The 20,763-nt window shown below is 41.6% G+C and overlaps 1 long non-coding RNA gene across 7 annotated transcripts in view; it reads right to left on the reverse strand.

Annotated features, from left to right (window-relative positions):
- Positions 1-4,785: 4,785 nt before the first annotated feature.
- Positions 4,786-20,763, reverse strand: part of LOC129785618 (uncharacterized) — a 786,935-nt gene continuing 770,957 nt past the window's right edge. For 2 of the 7 annotated variants that reach the window (XR_008749761.1, XR_008749759.1), the window contains 2 exons: positions 15,847-16,013; positions 4,786-15,630 (listed from right to left, as the gene is read on the reverse strand). This is a non-coding gene — a long non-coding RNA (uncharacterized LOC129785618). Of the gene's footprint in view, positions 15,631-15,846; positions 16,014-17,808; positions 17,881-20,763 lie in introns of all 7 variants that reach the window. The other 5 variants (XR_008749763.1, XR_008749764.1, XR_008749760.1 and 2 more) reach the window with 5 other exon arrangements.

Consider the following 20,763-nt stretch of genomic DNA (forward strand, 5'->3'; position numbering starts at 1 on the left):
GGTGCTGTGTGTGCAGTTGGGGGGCTCAGGGGCTGGGCAGGGCTGATGGCAGAAGCTCCAACACCTGGGCTGGGGCAGCTTCACCCCTGCCCCGGCTCAGCTCAGGTGCCATTGGTTCTGTAATTATTATTTGAAACATCTCAAGAGAAAGACCCTTTTAAACTTCAGAGCCAGCTCTTACAGGCTTTGGCACTGTTTGCCAAGTTTTGATGTGAAGTCAAGTCAGTCTTTTTTTTTTTTTTGGCAGAGTTAAAATAAACTTGCTCTGCAGTGACCTGCAGCAGAAACAAGCGGTTGCAAAGCAGGAGAGCAGCAGCTGGGGCATCACTGCCTGCGCTGGGTGCGGCACCGCACAGGCACGATGCTTCTTTACCTGCTTCTGTCACGAAACAGGCTGTCCTGGTCTAGTACCGTCTAGACAGCGTGTCCTTGCTACGTGTCCAGCTCGGATACCAAATCTGTCCTACAAGCAGGTTCCAACTGGAATGAAAGCATCTTCAAAAATAAGTATTTCATCTCTCCTATCTGATTGTCCCATTTCTATAAAACAGATCAGCGCTTTAAAAAGGCAAAAGCATGCCTTGCCCAAATACAGCTTTTTTTATTTAGAAGATACTCAACTGGCTTCAAGCTCTCCTCCTTCCCCTGCCATCCCAGGGGGGGAAGAAAAAAAAAACCAAAACAAAATAAAAAAAAAACCAACCAGAAGAGAAATTAAGTCAAATGTGCTTTATTACTTATTAGCTGGTAATGTAATACCTTCTGACAAGCTGAACAGTTGTAGCAGGCGGCAGTGGAAGTCACTACATGGCCTGTTTAGAACGCAAACAGGAATGAGAGACAGCTCTGAAAGGGAGGTTTTGAGCACAGCTCAGCCATCCTACCATGCCCAAACCAAGTACTTTTATCCAGCTAATTTAATGAATGAATCCCTCAGGGTCTCCAGCCATCTACCACTACAGCTCATTAGAGCCCAATATCTGACTTTTCATGTTGTGCCGCTGAAAGCACTTATGCTTAAAAATGTAATTAAACTTAAAACAAACAAGATCTCTCTTCCTCCCCCTGCAGCCCCGGGACCTGCCCCCCAGCCCCTGCCCGCGCCGACACCGGCACGCACCTCCGCGGCGTTATTTGGCCAAGCACCGCGCGCTTCCCCCGCCGACGGCGTGACATTTGCCCGCCCGTTCATCCTGTGAGCAATTAGAAATCTAAATACTGGGTGTAATGCCTGGCTATTGGGATTTAAACTCGCAGATCTCTTACAAACGAGTAATGCCGTAAGACTTGCTGTCCGACGAGGTGTCTTATTGAAATATCCCAGGCTGGCTGGCTTGTCACAGCTGTCGTTTCAGCCATTTGAACTTACACTGTATTGCTTTCATTACAAAAATAGAAATTTGTGTCCTAAGTGCTGTTACATTACTAATGCTAAATATTTAATTCCCTGGGGTTCTAATTATGGTTGAGCACTGGCAACACTGATTCTACTTTTTAATAACAACTGTAAAAGCAATTTGAGCATTTTTCAATTAATTAAATACATAGTGTACGAGTAACCTCTTGTCATTTTGCCCTCCAGGACCTGAGCTAATTTGTGTGGAATAAAATGTTTTGAAAATTAACTGATATACTAGCCTGATCATTGTTGTTCTATTAAATTATAGTCTGCCAAACGAGCGGTGTATAATAGTTACATACCATACCATTTCCTTATTTATGATGGCGCGGGGGGGGTTCGAAAAAACTTCTCCGACGCATTTCTAGGGAGCACATTGGAGAGGCCTAATTAGCAGGCAGGAGATGGGCCACGTACACCAGCATCAGCAGACTTACAGCGCAGTGAGTCTTCAGCGATGAAAAAGAAAGCCCCTCCATTCTCCAGACCTCATTTTCACCTTCTTTCACAGCTGAAATTAAAAGTGTTAATTAAATGACTTTCTCCTGCATAAACTCCTATGGATTAGTTAGTAGTTTACACTTTAACACGTGGGAACTGACTCGCAATATTAAAGCATGCAAGTAATCTAAAAAGCAATTTTTCATCTTCATCTTGCAGAACACAAAATGAAAATTTCCCCGTAAGATCAGTTTAGAATCATCATAGAATCAGAGAATCATTCAGGTTGGAAAAGACCTTTGAGGTCACCAGGTGCCACCGTTAACCCAGCACTGCCAAGTCCACCGCTACCCCATGTCCCTGAGCACCGTGTTTTTTAAACGCCACCAGGGATGGTGACTCCACCACCCCCCAGGGCAGCCTGTGCTGATGCCTGACCACCCTTTAAACCATTTGTCTGAAAACATGGACAGTTAAAAACACCTGGCCCGCTCACACAGACACCCAGGCATAAAACTAACTTCTACTGCATAGGAAATTAAAAAGTTTACTTTCCGTTTATACAGTCCCAGAAGTTTAGAACAGCGACACACAACAGCACCTTCTGTAACCCCGGTAAGGGAAACCTATTCTTTTCCACGCCATGCATTAAAAACAATGCAAAATCAAAAGGGAAAAAATAGCAAAAAACCCTAACATTTTGAAAATATTTTTTCCACATTTTTATTCGTAACTGATGGACACAAAATGACAATATTGGTAATTATAAGTGTTCAGGAAACTTTTTGAGGCAATTTGTAATGTGTTTGGTCACCGCGTGTTGTAATCACGAGTCTATTTTTTCACAACTTGTGAAGTATTACACATGCGGAACATTGCACTCATCATACTAGTTAAAGTGAAACCAAGCCTCAGTTTACATTAAGATTCTTTACTTGCAACACCAAGATGCTCACACACTCAGTGCTGCGATTCACACTAAGCTGGATTGCATTTCAGTTTAAAAATAAAAAATTAAAAAAACCAATAAAATGCAGATTTCTTTTGGCACCAAGCAAATAAAGTTTCTCAGTCAGCATTACAATGCTGCTTTTTTTCAAAATAAATACTTACTAAATAGAACATACAATCACTGTCTTAAGCATCTGTGTATAGGGGTGTGTGTGCATACATAAAACATGCACAAACTACGAACACGAGCAATGTATTGCAGTAATAGCTCTCTTCTTAAAGACAGATTTATGTAACAGTGTAAAACTTGGAAGTTATCTTTACTACTATTAAAAGCTCCCAGTATCTCTAGGTGTCTGACTTCAATAAATCCTGGAAACATTCTGCTCACATACTGAGTTTTAAGGAATGTGCAGCATGTGTCAACTTCAATAAAAGCAGTACAGTTCTTTAATTACCCCCTTCACCCAGCAGCTGCTTTAATGAAGTATTTTTCTGAACATGTAAAAATGTAAAATACCCCCAAAAAATCAGTCATCTACGTGCAATGACTACTCAGCATCTAACAAGAATGGATATACTGAAGAACAGAAATGTGAGTCATGCCAAGCCCATAATTCTCAGTGACTGACTGTAAAGCACTTATAGTCGGCATTAAGCTTTTAAAACTCTAACCCTAATCAATCGTAAACAAAGAAATAAAGACCTCATGGTTATTTTTAAAATCTTAAACACTAGCACATAACTTTAAATACTTTCTCTGCTTTTTCTGATTCATACAGCATTCTTCCCACATAAAATATGTACTTTTGCATGAAAACAGGCTAGTACATACAAGTTAAAAAATAACAACACCTATTTAAACACATGAGGTAATTATACTTGGCATTTTGGGCTTCAGTGGTAACATATTGCTTTCCATGGAGCAGAAAACATCTACGTTAGCCAAAACCAAATGTGTACAAGATTCAGAAATCTCAGTGCGGACAGCCTCCCCTCTTCTCCCAACGCTTATGCCCCCAGGTCTCTTCGCGGGACAGGAGAGCCAACATCATCTCCCCAGGCCGCAGAGAACTTGGAAACGTACAACTTGAGCACAGTTATTTCAACCTGGGTGACAGCACAGCAACAAAAAGCCCATTAAAAAGCCAAAAAGCAGATAACCAGATGCCATCAACTTCCGATCGTTACTTTGTGACGTGCTAGGGAGTGGGTGCCAGCTAACTAATCTTGGTAGAGAACAAACCTAATTTATCCGCTGCAGGACGTGTCAGATTATTATAAACCTACTAATTGTTTCTAGCAGCAAGGCAACATTACACTTTGTAGAAGTGTACACCTTGTAGAAGGCATTTGCTCTGAAAAATAAAGTTTGTGTGCCACTTGATTAATTTGGCGAGGGGGAAGGATGGATGACCAAAAGAAACCACCCAAAGCCACCGAAATGTACCGCTGCAGAGCCAAGCAGCCAGGTGAAAGAGGATCTTTGGAAAAGACCTGGCGTTAGGAGACAGGAACCTCATGGAATTCATTGTTGAGCGATGCCCACCCTCCCAGATCTTGTCTTAAAAGAGAATGCGAGCACCTCTGAGTAGCTTTCCAGTGGAAGCTGCTGTGCTGTGAAGATACTTGTTGCAGCGAGATGCCTTCCTCCCAGGCCAAAAGGATGTCTAAGATGACCCGGCCTGACCCCAGGTGTAGCAAAAGCCACAGAAACCCGCCAGGAATTTCTCTACCCCACCCAGCCATTTGTTCAAGCATATACCTCTACAAAAACATCTCATCTGCATTCAAAAGATAGAAAATCTACTATTCCCTTTCTAATAATTTCTAATGATTCATTGCTCTTATTAAACGTTTGCACCTTAAAGTTTGTCATTACCTGATTTTTATCTCTCTATATTGTCAACACATACTGCCTTGAAAATGTTTTGCTATGTCTGGAGTATGAAAACCATCACATAAAATCAACTGCCACATTACAGATGTAAAGATTATTTTCAGGAATGCACATTTTATTCAAGCAAGTTTGAAATGAAGTTAAAGGAGTTAGGAAGTAACCGTATAGTACCAGTTCAGAAGGTAAACTATGTTTTGTCCAACATATTTGTGGAGAACAGACATAGAAATCATGTGTTTATAATAATAAACACATGATTACGCGTGGGATCCCGACAGATTCCTACTGAACGCAGCAATCACCGAAGAGCCAGGAAGTCTAGTTGAAACAAACCTATTATTTGGAGTATTTGTAAGAAAAAAGTCTGTCTGCTCTGAAACTGTATTTTGCTTTCCTTTTAGTGCTACATAAACAGTAGGACAGCCGTAACTATAGTATTTGATCATTTTAAGTGCTTCGACGTAAAATGGCCTAACATTACTCATTGGCCTACAATTACTCATTGGCCTAACATATCCATGACAGCGCTCTACATAAGTTATTTTGCAATACCAGTGTAACCATGTCTTACCACTTAAGCGGGCAAGAAGATGATTAGGCAATCACAAGCATTTCATTAACTATTTTAACATTGGTACTACAATAGCCCATATTAAGATAAAAGGTTTCTATAAATTATGGGCTCTCTCAAAGAGCTGCGGAGGCTTATTTCCCCTCGGTTCACAGTCAGGAGAGACATCTGAAAGTGCTTTGGAGAAGGCCCATCACTTCTGAACCCAGCGCAGGCACCGAGTGCTCCGCCGCAGCTTCACCCTGGGCTGCCGGCACAGGGCACAGCTCCAGCACCCGGAGCCAGGCCACCTTCCCGCAGGAACGGGAGCAGGGGCGAGCTGAGGGTATGGAAACCACACGGCTGGCGCTTTGCCTCCTTGTGCTGTGCACACACCACGCTGCAAGCAGCGGCCAACAAGGAGTTTGACCGCAACGTCCAGCGTTTTCTCCACATACAGCAGTACACAGCCAAGGTAACAGGCCCTGGCAGAAAAGCAATAGGTTTCAGCCTGTCACATCATACCTGCTTTTTTATGTGTCATTTTAAAATATTAGTGACTTCTAAGTTGGCACACATTCCCCAAACTCTTTGGAAGCCTTAGTCCCAAGACACACCAAGCCTCGTCTCTTCATACCGCTGTTTTTCAGATGGACAGCTGGGGGAAGAGCAGGCGCAGGCTCCGGTCTGACGGCACTGCCGTACGGCAGCGCTGCTGAGGATGAACCAGCCGGGCAGGGGGTTCCTTGCCTGCAAAGCAGCACCTTCCCCTTACACACCAGCTCCTTTCCAGACACAGTACCTTATTTTCCACCCTTACAGATGGCCCATACGAGAAGCGAGCGCATACTTGTTCATCCTTCAGCACAGGGCCAGTTAAAAGACATTGGATCCAGCCGACCTGGAGGTTCAGCCCTTTCTGCGACTGACCCGAGTTCTTTTCATCCAGCAGTGCCACGAGAGAAGACACAAGTAGCGCTGCTGCTCTCAGGTTTCTGAGGGATCAGAGAGTCTCTTGTTCTTTGTACGCCCAAGCCATCTGCGGGATGGCACCCACACTCCACGGCCTTCTTGCAAGAAGGGTCAGTGCTGAGGGAGCCGTTTAGTGCACTGGTTTTACTCAGTATGCCTTCCAGTACTAGAGATCACCCATTCGGTTTTAATTGTGGCACGGGAAACAGCAGAGCTTGGATGCCTCAGCAGACTCCAGCATCTACAGATGCAGTATTGGACAGAGAAGCAGTGGGGGATGGGGTGGTCTCTCCTGCTGGAGGTGTTCTCCCCGCTTCACTAAAGGCAGCTCACCACGTGTCAAAAACAGTTCTGCTGGAGCACGCGTTGGTTGAGGCAGCCTCCTCGACAGGTAAAGCATTAACAGTGTGTCCTCTAGGTACTGGAAACACTTGTACCATTCCTGCGCCTTGACCAGATGCATTTTCCCAAAGTAGGTGTCCTGTCTCACGTACACACACTCAGATCATCTCTCTCCACACACACCGGCACACACAAGGAGTAAGTCAAAGAGCACGGGCTTAATTTATAGTATCCAGTATGTCCCTGAAATGTGAAAATTATACATGACTGAACTACACACCCAATGTTTACCACATCCTAGAGCTGTGACTGCACCTGCTGAGAAGACTGCACCACAACCAGCTCCTCAGCGACCCTCTGGTCAACACCCCCCTCCCAGATACACCGGCTGTGTGGCTGGGCTGGGCATTCCCCACCCTTTCATCCAAATGACCCAGGGTGCTAGTTAACTAATATTTGATAACACGATTAACTTCAGCTGAAGTAAGTCTGGGTGTGCTCATGGAAACAGTTCAGTTTGCTTCCCTAGCAGGGGCAATAACCTCTGGGAGAGCGAGCAAGCAAGCGTGCAGGAAGCCTCCTTTAACCAGCACAGCTGCTGACAAAGGAGGCTGCATCTCTTGCCTTCTCTGAAGTTAATCCCAGCAGTTTAAAGCAGACTTGTGAAAAAACCCCCATGAATCTGAAGTTACTCTAAAATGCTACTCCAAGGACACATTAGTTCCACTAGAGTCAAAGTATAAGCCAGACGCAATAGGTCGAGTTCTAGTCGAAGAGATCGCAGAGAAAGTAAGAGCTAATGATTCTCAATTTGGCATAACATGACATTCCCAACAGCTTCTGTCTCTCCTTCCAGTAATTGTGTCTTGGCAGTGTACATATTAAAAAAATCATTGCACAAAAGAAATTTTCTGTTGGGAAAAAAAAAAAAAAGGCAAGAAAAAAAGCAAAGCACTTTTCTTTGTAATGGTGTCATTCTGAAAACTAAAGACGCTTTCACTGAAAGGAAAAATACGCCGATCAAAACATGAAGGGGACAAAACCACATTCATTCCATATTTGTTTAAGAATTACTAAAAAGAAACGTTTTTGCAGGAGGCTAAGACAACAGTAATTTAGACAATAATAAATTGAGCATGGTAAGAATAACTACTCCATTGAATAAAAGAACTCTGGCAAGAAACTTTTCACATGGCGTTTAACAGACATTCAAATAAATGAATGAAGTATGCAAGTTAAATTACTTCAAAAATAAAGACTTTCCGGCGGTTTACCATAATGACAACATTGTATAGAAAGATACAAGAGCTCTTTGTAGCCTAAAAATTGTCAGTTTTATTTTACAGAGATGACTTTCAAAAGCATCTTGTCATGACAATCGAGTTTTGAGGAAAAAACAACTTGTCATTTGATAAACAGATGAAATTAACTGTCATTAAAACCACTTAAGCACTCCTCCTTCCTGTTATCCTCCTCATCTCAGCAGTAACTGGTAAGATTTCAGGGAGGCTCAGTCGTTGAGGGCAGGATCTAGAAAAGAAACAATTTTGCATACAGTTATCATTCGCATTCACAGCTTCTAGTTACTGTATTTCACTAACCTGCACTTAATTGGCCTCCTTCTGCCACTGGCATGAGCACAATGGACCATCCACTTCATACAAATCACCACCCACCGCTGCAATTACACCTTACATGAAATTACTGTAGTGGTTGCATCCTGTCACGTTGGTAGTGCATACAAAGGTAACATTAACAAGGTCCTGTACTCCACCAACCACAAATTGCTAATCCCAGTCAGGGCATCAGCCAGTAGGAATCAGATGTTACTCATTACTATGCAGTTCATTACTTATGGGACACGGTTGAACTGGAAACTGGTAAAATCTTACCAGTAACTTCTGGAAAACATACCGCTTGTCCACAGAAACATGCCACCAACGTAAGTGAAGGAGCAGATGCAATAGCTGCAACAGAATTAGCAAAGAGGAAAATGACAACTCCATGTTTTCCCAAAGCCCGTTCTCCAAGATTTTGTTTGGCTAAGCAAGCAGCTTCTTTAAGAGGAAAAGAAGGCATGGACTGGTAACAGACCCGAGCCTTGCATAGCCAGACAAACTCCCGTGCATCCCTGGAAGGCTGTGTGCATGGCAACCCCACTTCCAACACACAAAGTAAGTAATCGTATTCCCACACTAAAGCTACCGTGGCACACCTCCACCCTGGCAGATTTCTAGCTGGCTTTCATCTTTTCCATCTTCCACGTGCCAGGTTCCCCACACCAACTGGCCCTCGGTGACAGCTGAGTTTTTAATGCCACACAACACCTCGATGCAGACGGGTTTTGCCCTTTCTTCCACCTTTCGCTAGCCTTCGCTGCCATTTAGTCACTGCACTGACGTAACGGCTACACTTTCTTCTACTGCGCTGCAGCTGTACATCTACTGACATGACAATGGGCAGCAAGGGTCTTCGGCCCTACAGGAATGTAGCTGCCTTTTTGGGTAGCAACTCGCATCCTTTTTCATGCCGAGGACAGAGCATATGGTCCTTCAAAGAGACATCAAAATAAATATGACAGGTCAGTGCAATCATCATACCGAATGAATTCAAATGATGCCATATCTAAAGTGAAATGTGTGCACATAATAAAGATTCAAATGAACAAAAAAAAAAAAAAATCCCCTACCCTTTATCCCCCTCTGAATTATTTATGAATCCTGCAACTCCAGCTGTTGCCACAAGCCCAAGGACATTACTTCATTTTGGGAATGACACTTCATATTAAAAGATAAGTTAACAAAACAAAACAAAAAAAGGACACTGTGGACCTCCTTAAAGGCCACAGTAAAGCGAAATATGTGTCTTCCCAGCATTTACAAAGGAAAATAATCAACAATCAATTCAGTTCATATTTCTCAACTTGTCTCCACAATTCCAGACACAGATTTCAACTCTCCTGCATTAAGTCAGCCATGCCTTTTTAACCATCACAGTTCAGCAAGGTTCTCAAAGCATCTTGGATCCTCCTCGTATTTTTTTAGGGTTATATCGCTCCAACAGTTCATCAAAAACCAAATGCCATCATACCAAATACTCTGCAACACTATCAGCACTCAAGTTAGTGAAAGCTTTTAGTACATCATATGGTCATTCCATGAAAACGTAAGTACTCTGCATATGTGGAATTGCTTTTGACAGTAATACAAAAATTAAAAAGAAACAACAACTTCAACATGTGTAGTTTAGGGCACAAAAAACTGGTTTCAGCTAACCATGACATTTAGATTAGCAAATTCCTCGTAGTGCTGTCTGCCCACTTCCAGACTGCTTTGATTCAGGCTCCATCACACATTAGTTCTTAAATTTCAAACAAACAAATTGAGGGGGGAAGGCTTAGCCACTAAGCATCATTTCCAACACCACATTTAAATGCCCTTCCCCCTCCCACACCCCTTCAATCAGCTCTAACAAGTTCATAATTTATCTGTACAGCAGAGAACACAGAGGCAGATTAGGTTGGGAGTGGGGTGAGGCATTAACAATTGGTTTTGGTTGCCACCTTATTTGTAGTGGAATCTGACAAATAAATAGGTATAGAGATACGAACTGTTACACAAAAATGCCCACACCATTAACGCTGCACCACCTTCCCACTACAGGAACATCCTGAGACACTGTCTTCATGTCAGGCCTGAAATGAACTGAAATGGGTCAAAACCTGCACGTCCCAAACCATGAAGGGACATACAACCCCTAAACAGCAGCCCTTCATGATTTACCAACAGCCTCCTCTCTGCCACAAAGGAAATTACTCTGCTTTTACCTGTGACCCTCATTTCTGTGTTTTCTGCTTTTACTTGTACCTAACTGAACAGCAGTTGGGTTTAGGTTCTTCTCCTACAAGATCCCAAATGCCACAAGAACTTTTAACTGATTAATGATTTGGGATTGATGTTTGTTTGGGCTTGGCTGTTGGGGTTTTTTTTCCTCCTCCATAGTCACTTGAAAGTGGACTAGCAACTGCAGCAGTTCTAGAACTAAAAAGAGATGTGTGAATAGACTTAAGAGCTTCCAAGGTACCACCACCAGAAATCTCTGGTATCGCCCAGAAAGCTTGCAAGCCGTTTGCCAGCTTCCTGCAGCTGAGAACGTACCATTTGCCATTAGTGCCAAGCACACAGCTCAGGCCTGAACTAGAATGCGAGGCAGGCACGTATTTAATAAGCATGCTCGTCTTTGCAAAAGGCAGCAAAGTGAGAGATGTTACCCGTCTTGCAAGTGAAACGAGCCAACAGCTCGCAAGCAGAGCCCGCTTTGGTGTAGCTGTCAGCAGCATCTCCAGCAGTATCTGCTTTTGTTCAGTTTAGTACCACTGAGCCCATGCAGTATGATTCAGGAAAAGGAGATGTAGTTAAACCAAACATTTATTTGCCCTTCAGTCTGCATCAGAACTGGCACACAGCTCTGAAAAGTCTCCTTCCTCGCTGCTGTGCGAAAGCTGACGAAAGAAGACCTTCCCTTCCCACCTCCTGCTGTTGGTCAAAGACACAAAAAGGTACAGAAAGCACAGGCAGAGAACTTGGGATGTGTAAAAGACCACTGAGCAGGAAAGTAAGGTTAACTGGTAACATTTAACAAGAACCCCAAATCCTCCTGTTGTCACCGCTATACATTTGAGGTTATCACTCTCTCCCCGCTAACAATCCTCCAATATTTTGCAAATCCCAGGTGTTGTGCAGAAACCCTCTCAAAACCACATTTACAGTTGTAACTTGCTCAAATGTTCCTCACATCACATTTTTCTGAAAATTAACAAAATAAAAACAGGAACATATCTCACATTCCAGGGTTGCCATTTAATTCTCAGTGCCACAGGTTCTCAAGTGCCTCGTGAAATACTTTCTAGCTGTGCTAAAGGAATGACATTTGGAAAAAAATCACCTGTGTGCTGATAGCAAAACATCCTTCTGAAGATTTTTCACAAGCTAGTTGGATGCAATTGAAGTCAGTCCTTCAGAAATTGAGGAAAGTCGCCTTCGTGCCCAAACATGCTCACTAAATGCTTCTGGCTATGACATTATTTCATAATTGACACATTATACACAAACACCTCAAGAAAAGATCTTTTTGTGTATGTCTGGATTACACGGCTATTTATACCCAGTGCTTCTGCAGAGCCTTCCCAATGTTGCACAACACTCTGGAATACAAATGATAAATTGATCCTTTCAGATGATAGGGGGTTTTTTAGCATTCAATATTTTTAATGTTAAAAAAATTGTACCTCAACGTGGTCTTTAATCTAATCCTTAGCCTGAACAATTGAAGTACATCCATATTAATCTATTAGATGTTTTTCCACACCACACCTATGGCACTGCATAAATTACTGTAATTTAAATGAATTACTGCTTGAAAATTCTCATTTGGTAAGAAACATGTAGTGTTACAAGGCGCTGGAAAGAAAAATGTGCAGTATGGTAACAACTTTTATAACACAGTATATCTAGCTCCTCATACACCAGCTATTCTAAATTCTTAGAGGACAAGAATATTAGACTGATCACATAGAACACACACCGGTATGTCCAAGAAGTCAATAACATGAAATTAAATCTACAGTTTATTTAGATGCATTTCCATACCCATATATGCAGAATCCACTTTCAAAATGCCATTAGGCTGGCTGAAGAATATTGCAAGAGACACAAACTCCAACAGTAATTCTATCTCTGCCCTGGATAACTTGCATTTTTCCCTTTAAACATCTGATCTGCTGAAATGCATCGAAGATAGATAACTTGGGAAAGAAAAACACACAAAAAACCCCCACAAAACAAAGAGAAAAACACCCCCCTGAGTTCTTTTGTTACATTATTCTGCATATTACTACTGTTTAAGGATGGCTTGTTTAAGACTGCACGTTTCAACTACCTAACAGTAAAGAATGAAAAGCTTCTTGCTACAAGCTAAAAAGAAAGTCTTTACCATGCTCCTTGAAGAGCTCATTTTCACATTACTCAGGCTTCATTATGCTGAATCAATATTCGTTTAGTCACTGGGGTTATTGACATATTTTAAAATAAAAGTATACCCTTCAGCTACTGCACTCATTACGGGTAATTTGTCTTGTCAGGGAGCAGGGAATATTATCCCAGTCTTTCAGGGGCTGACAGCCCATGGAAATACCTCCCCTTGGTTACAACTGTAAATAATTTTAAGGTAAAATATTGAAAAATCAATGACTGTTTCCTGCAATCTGTCACAAACAAATCAATCATAATCTGCACAGCCAGAGAGTATGATTTGAAGGAGATGAGAGCAGATGTAATTCTTGGCTGGAATCTCTCATTTCAAAATCACTTCACATAATGGTGTCATCATTTAAACACTTAGCAGTCACTGCAACTGCCACTCATAACATCTAGTTGGACAAAACCGCAAGGAAGAGGAGGAGAAATGCCACTGCTGTTATATAAACAAACACTTTATTTAAATGGTTGCAACATTAGCAAATTTCACAGATATTAATAGCCAGGCTTGTCTCTCCACGGAAGTCCAAGACACCTTTCTTTCTCAATAGAAGATTGTCTATAAATCAGCCTCTCAAAACGCAAAGCGTTTAAAAAAACCGAACAAATGCACCAGGCTTCGCAAAAGGTGAGCAATAATACCTGGTACTAATACTATTTCTAAAAATACTTCAATTTCATTCACTCCAAATTGCTCATAACAGAATTACGCATCAAATTCTCAAGAGATTAAGAAAGGAGAATTGTCTGAGGTACCTTTGTCTTTTTAAGAGCAATAAGGATTTCAATGCTTCTTTGTCCTCTACATATTACATTTCACATCTAATTTTCATTAAGCACACCCCGAGTCAACTTTAGTGTAGGTAACCACGGCAGAGTACAGGGGAAAGAAAGTCATAACCTACATAAATTAACCGATAATATATTTTCATCTTGTACTCAAAGAAATTAACTGTTGTATATGGAATTACATTTGTATAAAGGATCAATTTATACATAAAGAATTAACTACTGTGCAGTCAAAATGCTATAAACTGATCTTTGTCAATGGGAATAATTTGTGTAAAACTAATCTATTTTTATAGAGCAACGCTAATGCTTGCACCGAAATTATTTCCTCATTTGTCCCCCCACCTCACCCCAGACTGCATTTCCAGCCTGACGCTACAGTGTTCGAGAGACTTCTGTGCAGATCAGCCAAGACAAAAAAGCAGCAGCCAGGCTGAAATTGTTGTGCAACTGCAACCATGGGCCTAAGCCTGCATTCCTTGCACAAACAAAATCTGCAAAATGCTCGTGGAGTGTTTCACTCTGGAGTCTGTAATTTGAGCTCTTAATCTTTAATGTGCAAAGCCCGTTATCACATATTCATTTTAATCACATTAACCTTACCAACTCGTATTTCTGAATATTTATCTCACAACTGTGAGACTAAGAAAAAAAATGCAATCAAAAAGATGAAATTATTTTCTCCTCTCTTGCAAAAAAAAAAAAATTTAAAAATCCCTTAATACTGTTTTTAAAAGTGAAAGAATAGGGCGTATTGTACATCCAAGTAAACCACTCCAAGGTTTGCCTTCCTTTTTAAAGCAGCCTTTAAGTCTCTTTATCTTCTGCATGGAGAACACACACCTCTAACTCTTTATTGATACACATCAAAACCACTATTGTTTGTAGCAGCTGGACAAATTCTCTTCCTTAGCAAAATAAACTATTAAAAAACAGAAACTGAAGTCTTAGCCCTGAAGAAACAGTTACTGCCTCAGAGGCTAAGTGCATGCAGGAAAACTGCAAATACCAGCCGTGAGGTGAATCAGCTTATCCTGGGGAAAGGCCACTATTGTGAAAGGAAGCGGGAGGAGGCAGAGGGTAGAGCAGCTCCTAGAAATGAGTTGCAGTACCTCACTTTTTCCCTGGATGAGATCTATAATGAAGCTATCCGACAGAGAGACAGCCTCGGGCTCATCAGCCCTTTTAAATCTCCTCCCTGGCCAACCGACACTCACAGAGGGAAGACCCTGCTTACCACATTAAGCCATCGCGGGAGGGGGAAGCGGTGTGCCGTACTGAACGCGTCGGCATCTTCCCCCAGTGCCATTCCCCTGAGCCAGGTTGTTATTTCTCGTGACAATCACCTAATTAGGTGGGTCAAGAATCACAGAAGATGGAAGAGATCCATTTTTCCTACATGCCAGTTCTCCTATTTGTAAAAACGCAGGCAAGGACTCTTCCCCTCCATTGTAAGGCACTTAATAAACGTTAATAATAATTAAGTCAGTCACATCTCCCAGACAACACTGTCAGATCTTTTCTTGCAATATTTGAGAACCATTAGGCTCAGGAGGGAGCTCCCACAAGTTCCGCACAGAAAAAAAGACTCGCAAATTCCGTCCTCGGATGCAAGAGGTCACGGAGGGCTGCGCCACAGCAGACATTTTGCAACCGCTCCCTGACAAGGGAAGCCCTGAGAAGAAAGAGCAGCACATGCTGCGGCACCACAGATGTGTCCGGAGGGTTCATGGGTCAGCACGAGGAGTGCTATTTTCTGCTGGACAAAGCAGTGAGATGCTCTAACAGCTAAGAGGACTGTGAAGTCTTTCTGTTAAGAAGTTGAACTAGCTTCAGTTTCTTGGATGAAAAGGTATTTGTCTTCATTCCCTCTTTCTCAAGACAAAAGAACTACGGGTTATGGAAAGAGCCGACGAAAGAAAAGACGCTTAAAAAAAGCTAGTAACATTTTCTCTAGTACTCACCTTCTCAGTTTACTGCTCTCACTCATAACCTTAACTTAAGCCACTAGTATATGTTCATTTATTTAATGCATCTCCATCTGATCACTGAACAATAAAGAAGTGCAATATTACATCATGCGATATTACTGATATTACACCACTATCAATACTCTACCTAATGAAGTTTTTAAAGTCTCCGTGTTTGGGCGTTACAGAAAGAAGAAGAATCCTGCTTTGAAATAGCTCCTGCCTTCCAGCTCTGTGCTTCCCTTCTTCAGCATTGCTTAGGCCAGCCTCACTGAGCTCATCTGGAGAGGGCAAAAAGAAAAAAAGAGCATACTTACTGGAATATTTGTCACCCGCACCACACTATTTTCTCAACAGAAACAGGGGTAAAGCTGCCGTTTCTGGAAACACAAATTCTGCATTTTGTTAAGAGACAGAACCCAGTCACACAAAGGGAAGTGCCACTACTGTAATGCCTCACTTTATGAATCAAAACATACCCAAAACAAATTACTTACCATTAGCTCTGAATAGGACTCCATATGGCTAACAAGAGCTGCAAGCCCAGACGCATTCTGGCTTTGTATGAGGTCCCCTCCTATACTCAAGCATGTACAGGACAGGACAGGCTGCTGGACTCATTTTCCCCATCGTGGACCTCTCTGCTTCTTCTCTTGGGTGCATTCTAAAAGGCAAAAAAAAGCACAGACTGAGAACAGGGAAATGGAATGAAAAGGTAGTTTTTGTCCTAATTTAGACAACATGTTTCTCTTACATACAAGGATCACGGACTGAGCGATGCGAGGGTTTCTTCACCCACTGACCTAGCGCATCTGATAAATCCCACAGACACTCCGTTAGCACCACATCCCACTGGATGGTGGTCAACTCCGCATTTTCTAAGAGGTGCACCACAAACAGGCACCTATGGAAACTAAAGATCTGTGAAATATGGAAATGTAACGGCATTTACCTAATGAATAATAGTATATTACAGAATAATCTAGAATAGAATAATGAGTAATAGCATTAATAACTTGCTTCTGCTCAGAAGCACAACAGTCTAACAAATTATAGGAGTATGGACACCAACTGGAATCTGAACGTTTCAGAGAAAAGCAGAGGGCTCCAGTTCGGTAAACAGCAGCACAGAGGTTACATGAACAAATCTAGGTCACAGGATGTGCCAGAAACTGAATGAGGAAACAAGCCCAAGGTTCGAGACTCTTTAGTCCCTTCCCTACTACCAAGTATTCCCATCACCTTCTTAGCCAGTATAAAAGCCTCTTGGCCATTCTGCAGCCTCCTCTCAGACAACTATCTGGATGATCTTGGTTTAAGTTTTACTTAGGGACACAGTAACACGGTCTATACCACAGAAAATATTAGCTGAATTTGAACTGAAGCCAGAAATTAAATACTGAAATAAACTTAAGAAAAAGCAAAGAGAGAAAAAAAATCCTTAAAAATAACTTTTCAAACCTAGGCTCTACAGAGCTGTCCTCTTCCCAAGAGACATCCATGGAACCTGATGCCTACAGAAGCTGGGAGAGGATAAGGTCCTCCCTAGACAACAGCCAGGAAGCCAGCACAAAGTAATTCTTGCACCGTCAATATTATAAAGAAGTTGTAGGCACCTTTTTATAATGACAGAGTATTCTTAATAAAAGCTTCAAGCAGGTTTTATAGCTGCATATTATCCAATGAAACCAGTAATAAACAGCACTGTAGCATTATTTAGTGCAACTCCAATACGCCAAGAGTCGCAACCTCAGTTTTATTTATCACACAGGCTAAAATGTTACTTCTTGGCTTTACGGTAGCAGCCAAGCCTGCAGCGATTTTCTCCCAGCACACTGCCATCTGGATATTGATACTTTGCTACAGGATATGAAAGAAGAGCATAGTTACTTAATACAGCTTAATTGAAAACAGAGGACCTATGTATTATACCATGCATTATCCTACACAGAATTAAATCTGAAGGGCATGAAAAGTTCTATAGATGTCAGCAGAGAATATTTCAGATGTAAATGCTGGGTTCTTGATCTGTGATAGCAAAGCTGAGAAATACTGTGAAAAAGACGTGCTTATTAAAGGAGAAGCTAGTTTTTGCTCTGTTTGGGGGGCGGGGGGGGAGGAGCTCAGGAAGATGCATCTCCTTTGGGAAGAGTAGGAGAGTGATCAGTCATGAGTTTATTAGTATAGTAAACTCTTAGTTACGATGATCCACATTCACCTTGAAAGGTCTGACTGGCTTGTTTTTCCCTTAAACAATGATTTATGGGGGTGGGGGGGAGATAATGATTCTGGCTCTACAAACACATTCACTTTAACCTGCAGAAAACAGCTTCAAGAATCATTCACATCTGCATTATCCATATTAAGGAACAGAAACTAAAAGGCTCTAATGTTAACAAAAATCATAAATTATGAATGTTAAAAAAAATAATCTTTGGGTGTAAGACTAGAAAGGCTACCTGGCTTTACGTTTCTCCTCAGAGGTAATGCCAAGCCCCAGCGAATACCGGCCAGCAGGACTGCAAATATATCTAAGTAGATAAAGCACAAACCCTTTTGAACACAACACTGCTATTTAACGGCACCCACCCCTGACACCCACACTGGAGGCCAGATTCCAGCTACGGGAGCCCCCACCAAACTGCAGCACCTGCAGTCGAAAGGGAGTTTGCCACCGTATGGAAAGCCACAGGCAGGGGCACATGCACATCCCACAACATGACACGGGGAGCCACGGCCACCCGTCCCACCAGGGTGCTCCCCTCTCACAGCAAGGAGCCGACTAACGGTAGATGTAACTTGCTTTAAGTGGAAAAGTTGTTTAGTCGTGAGAAGGAGCAGGTTTTCTTTTTTTCTCTTGAAGTCAACTATTAGGAGAGTCTATTTTTTTGTGTATGCCTGTGGAACTGTAAGCAAAAGAAACCCTAAAGACATTCTTAACTTAGCCCATATCATGCCAACAAATTCAAGCAAATCATGCCATTTAAGTTAATTACAGGAAACTTCAAGGAAACTGAAATACAGTTTCAGGTTCTCCCATGATACTGTCAAGATCTTTGGAGTTACGTGTTCAATACAATAACTACATGCTTAAAAGGCTTGCCAGCTGCACTTCTGTGCATGGTTTTATTCCACACACTAAACAGGTTTGCTGATGCAATTTAAAAAAGGACCAAGACTGAAAATCAGGTTTCTTCCAGCAGACAAAAAGTGGTTTTTTTCATAGAAAGGCTTGCTGAGAAAAACAAAAGACTGCCTAAGCTACCTAATATCCAGTTGCCAGAGAAGAAGAGTTATTCTAGGTGTTTGCAAGTTGACACTTGGGTGTCAAGACCACGAACACAAAGAGTGCTAACAAGTAGAGTCTTGGGCAAAGTAAGTGCAGGTAGAAGAAACAAGAAAGAAGTTAAGGGTGTCTTGCAGAGCTCCTCCCGACATCATTCACCTAAGCTAAAAGCCACAAAACACGGCACTTCCACTGCGAGTACTGACCCTGTAAGTCCCCCGCACTTCACCTTAGGGCAGCCAGCAGCAGCACGCACACAAGCATCTGCAGGAAAACACCCTGAAGTTTTTCTGCCGGTGCTTCAGCCAAGATTTTACATGCATTGTTTTAGCTGTTGCTCAGCTAATAATATATTCATTTAACATAGAAAAACACAAGCCCCTCCTTCTTCTTTGCGCACTAGTCTTACTTCCATAGTAGTGCAAAGGTGAGAGAAGGCAATTTTTTTCTCTTCACACTTGACTAAAAAGATAAATATTCACATATATTTATTTTGTTCTGTTATTAGCGTGAGTTGTTAATACTTTTTAAACACACTGTATAAAACATCTCTTAGCAGATGTTTCCAGCAGCAACTTCCACCACCGGCTGAGTCTTAGTATTTTGTTTATGCTTTGAACAGAGCACAGTATCTGGGTGGGGTATTTTTAATTTTTTTATTTGTTTGTTTAAAAAAAGAGGATTCCCTTTAACATCACATACAGATCTCTTGGTAATATATCCACAAATTGAAGTGGAGAAACAAATTATTCAGTAAGCGTCTAAGGTCAGGTATTCTGATAAAGAAATATCACAAAGGTTTTGAGAAAACAGCCTCCTTCTCATCTACCCCTGTAAAAGAAAAAAAAAAAAAGTTGAAATGATCTTCTAATGCATCTCCCTTCATAATTCATGCCGAAAGATGACATTTTCTCAGGATCTTAATTAAGATAATGATGAACACCTGTGTCGGCATTCTTTGGCAAGACAGCATTATCCATCATAATCTTTTAAGTACTCTCAAAAAAACCCAACAAAATCATATGACGGAACCAATCTGTTGCCTCTCCCCTTGCACTAAGTTTTACATCTCAGACACATACAAGAACGATTAGATCTTTAAAGACGGCAATAAAAGCAGGATCGTTAGATTTTAAAGTTTCAACAGAAAGTAGCTATTAAAGTAATTAAATTAAGGTGTATCATATCCAAGACACCCAAGTTTAACTCCATCCACTACAAGCCACCTGCAACCAAACCACTTACAGTTAAGAGCCTACCAACGGCTGTACAGAAAACAGTTTGCTGTTATTTTCAAGATTACCCTGCCTCTTTTTCCCCCGCCCAGAAAGAAAATACTCACAGCTGATCCCTATTACACATTCATGCACAGATTTATTAAGCTATTTGACACTGTACCACATATATTTGCACACCCTAAATGAAATTATGCAAATGAAACCCGTGTAGAAAAACAAACATGCAAGTTCAAATATTGCTACATTTTGGGTCACCACATTTTGTGCAGTCATCTTAAATCCAAGTTCCTCTCCCGTCAAAAACCCTACTGGAGTCCAGCTACTAGAGTAAACAAAGACCATTTTAAACAGCTTTGCAGGACTGGCCCATCAGGCTGAAGGCTATAAAAATAGTGACTTTAATTATTTATTTATACAAGCTGAATTTAAATTCACGAGCCTTAATTTAAATAAAACAAAGAACGAAGAGCCAGCCTGTGAATCCTGCCCATCGTTAAGCAAGAAGTGAATGGTAAACGTTTCTTCTGTTGCATTAACAATTTAGCTTCCAAGAAATTATGACAAAAACATATAAAGCACAGAATTTTAATATCAACTCACACTTCTATCATTTCACTGGCAGCCGCAAAGCAGGCAAACACCAGATACTCATCCATACTTTTGAAAGTACGTATCTTCGGTGAAAATGAAGAGAAGCAGCAATGCATCCTCAAGCCCCACATTTGTTAGCAGAACTGACAGAACCACATAAACAAGAGTCTTGAAACAAACTCCTTATTTCTCTTTGATGAAAGGGCTGAAAAGTCCTGCAAAGCAGATTAGTCTTAGGCTTTCACATTTCAACATGCTTCTATCGGAGGAAAAAGTTGCTGTGACTTGTCATTCAGCAG

The sequence above is a fragment of the Falco peregrinus genome, chromosome 14 (genome assembly GCF_023634155.1).
Source record: "Falco peregrinus isolate bFalPer1 chromosome 14, bFalPer1.pri, whole genome shotgun sequence".
Classification (NCBI taxonomy): domain Eukaryota; kingdom Metazoa; phylum Chordata; class Aves; order Falconiformes; family Falconidae; genus Falco; species Falco peregrinus.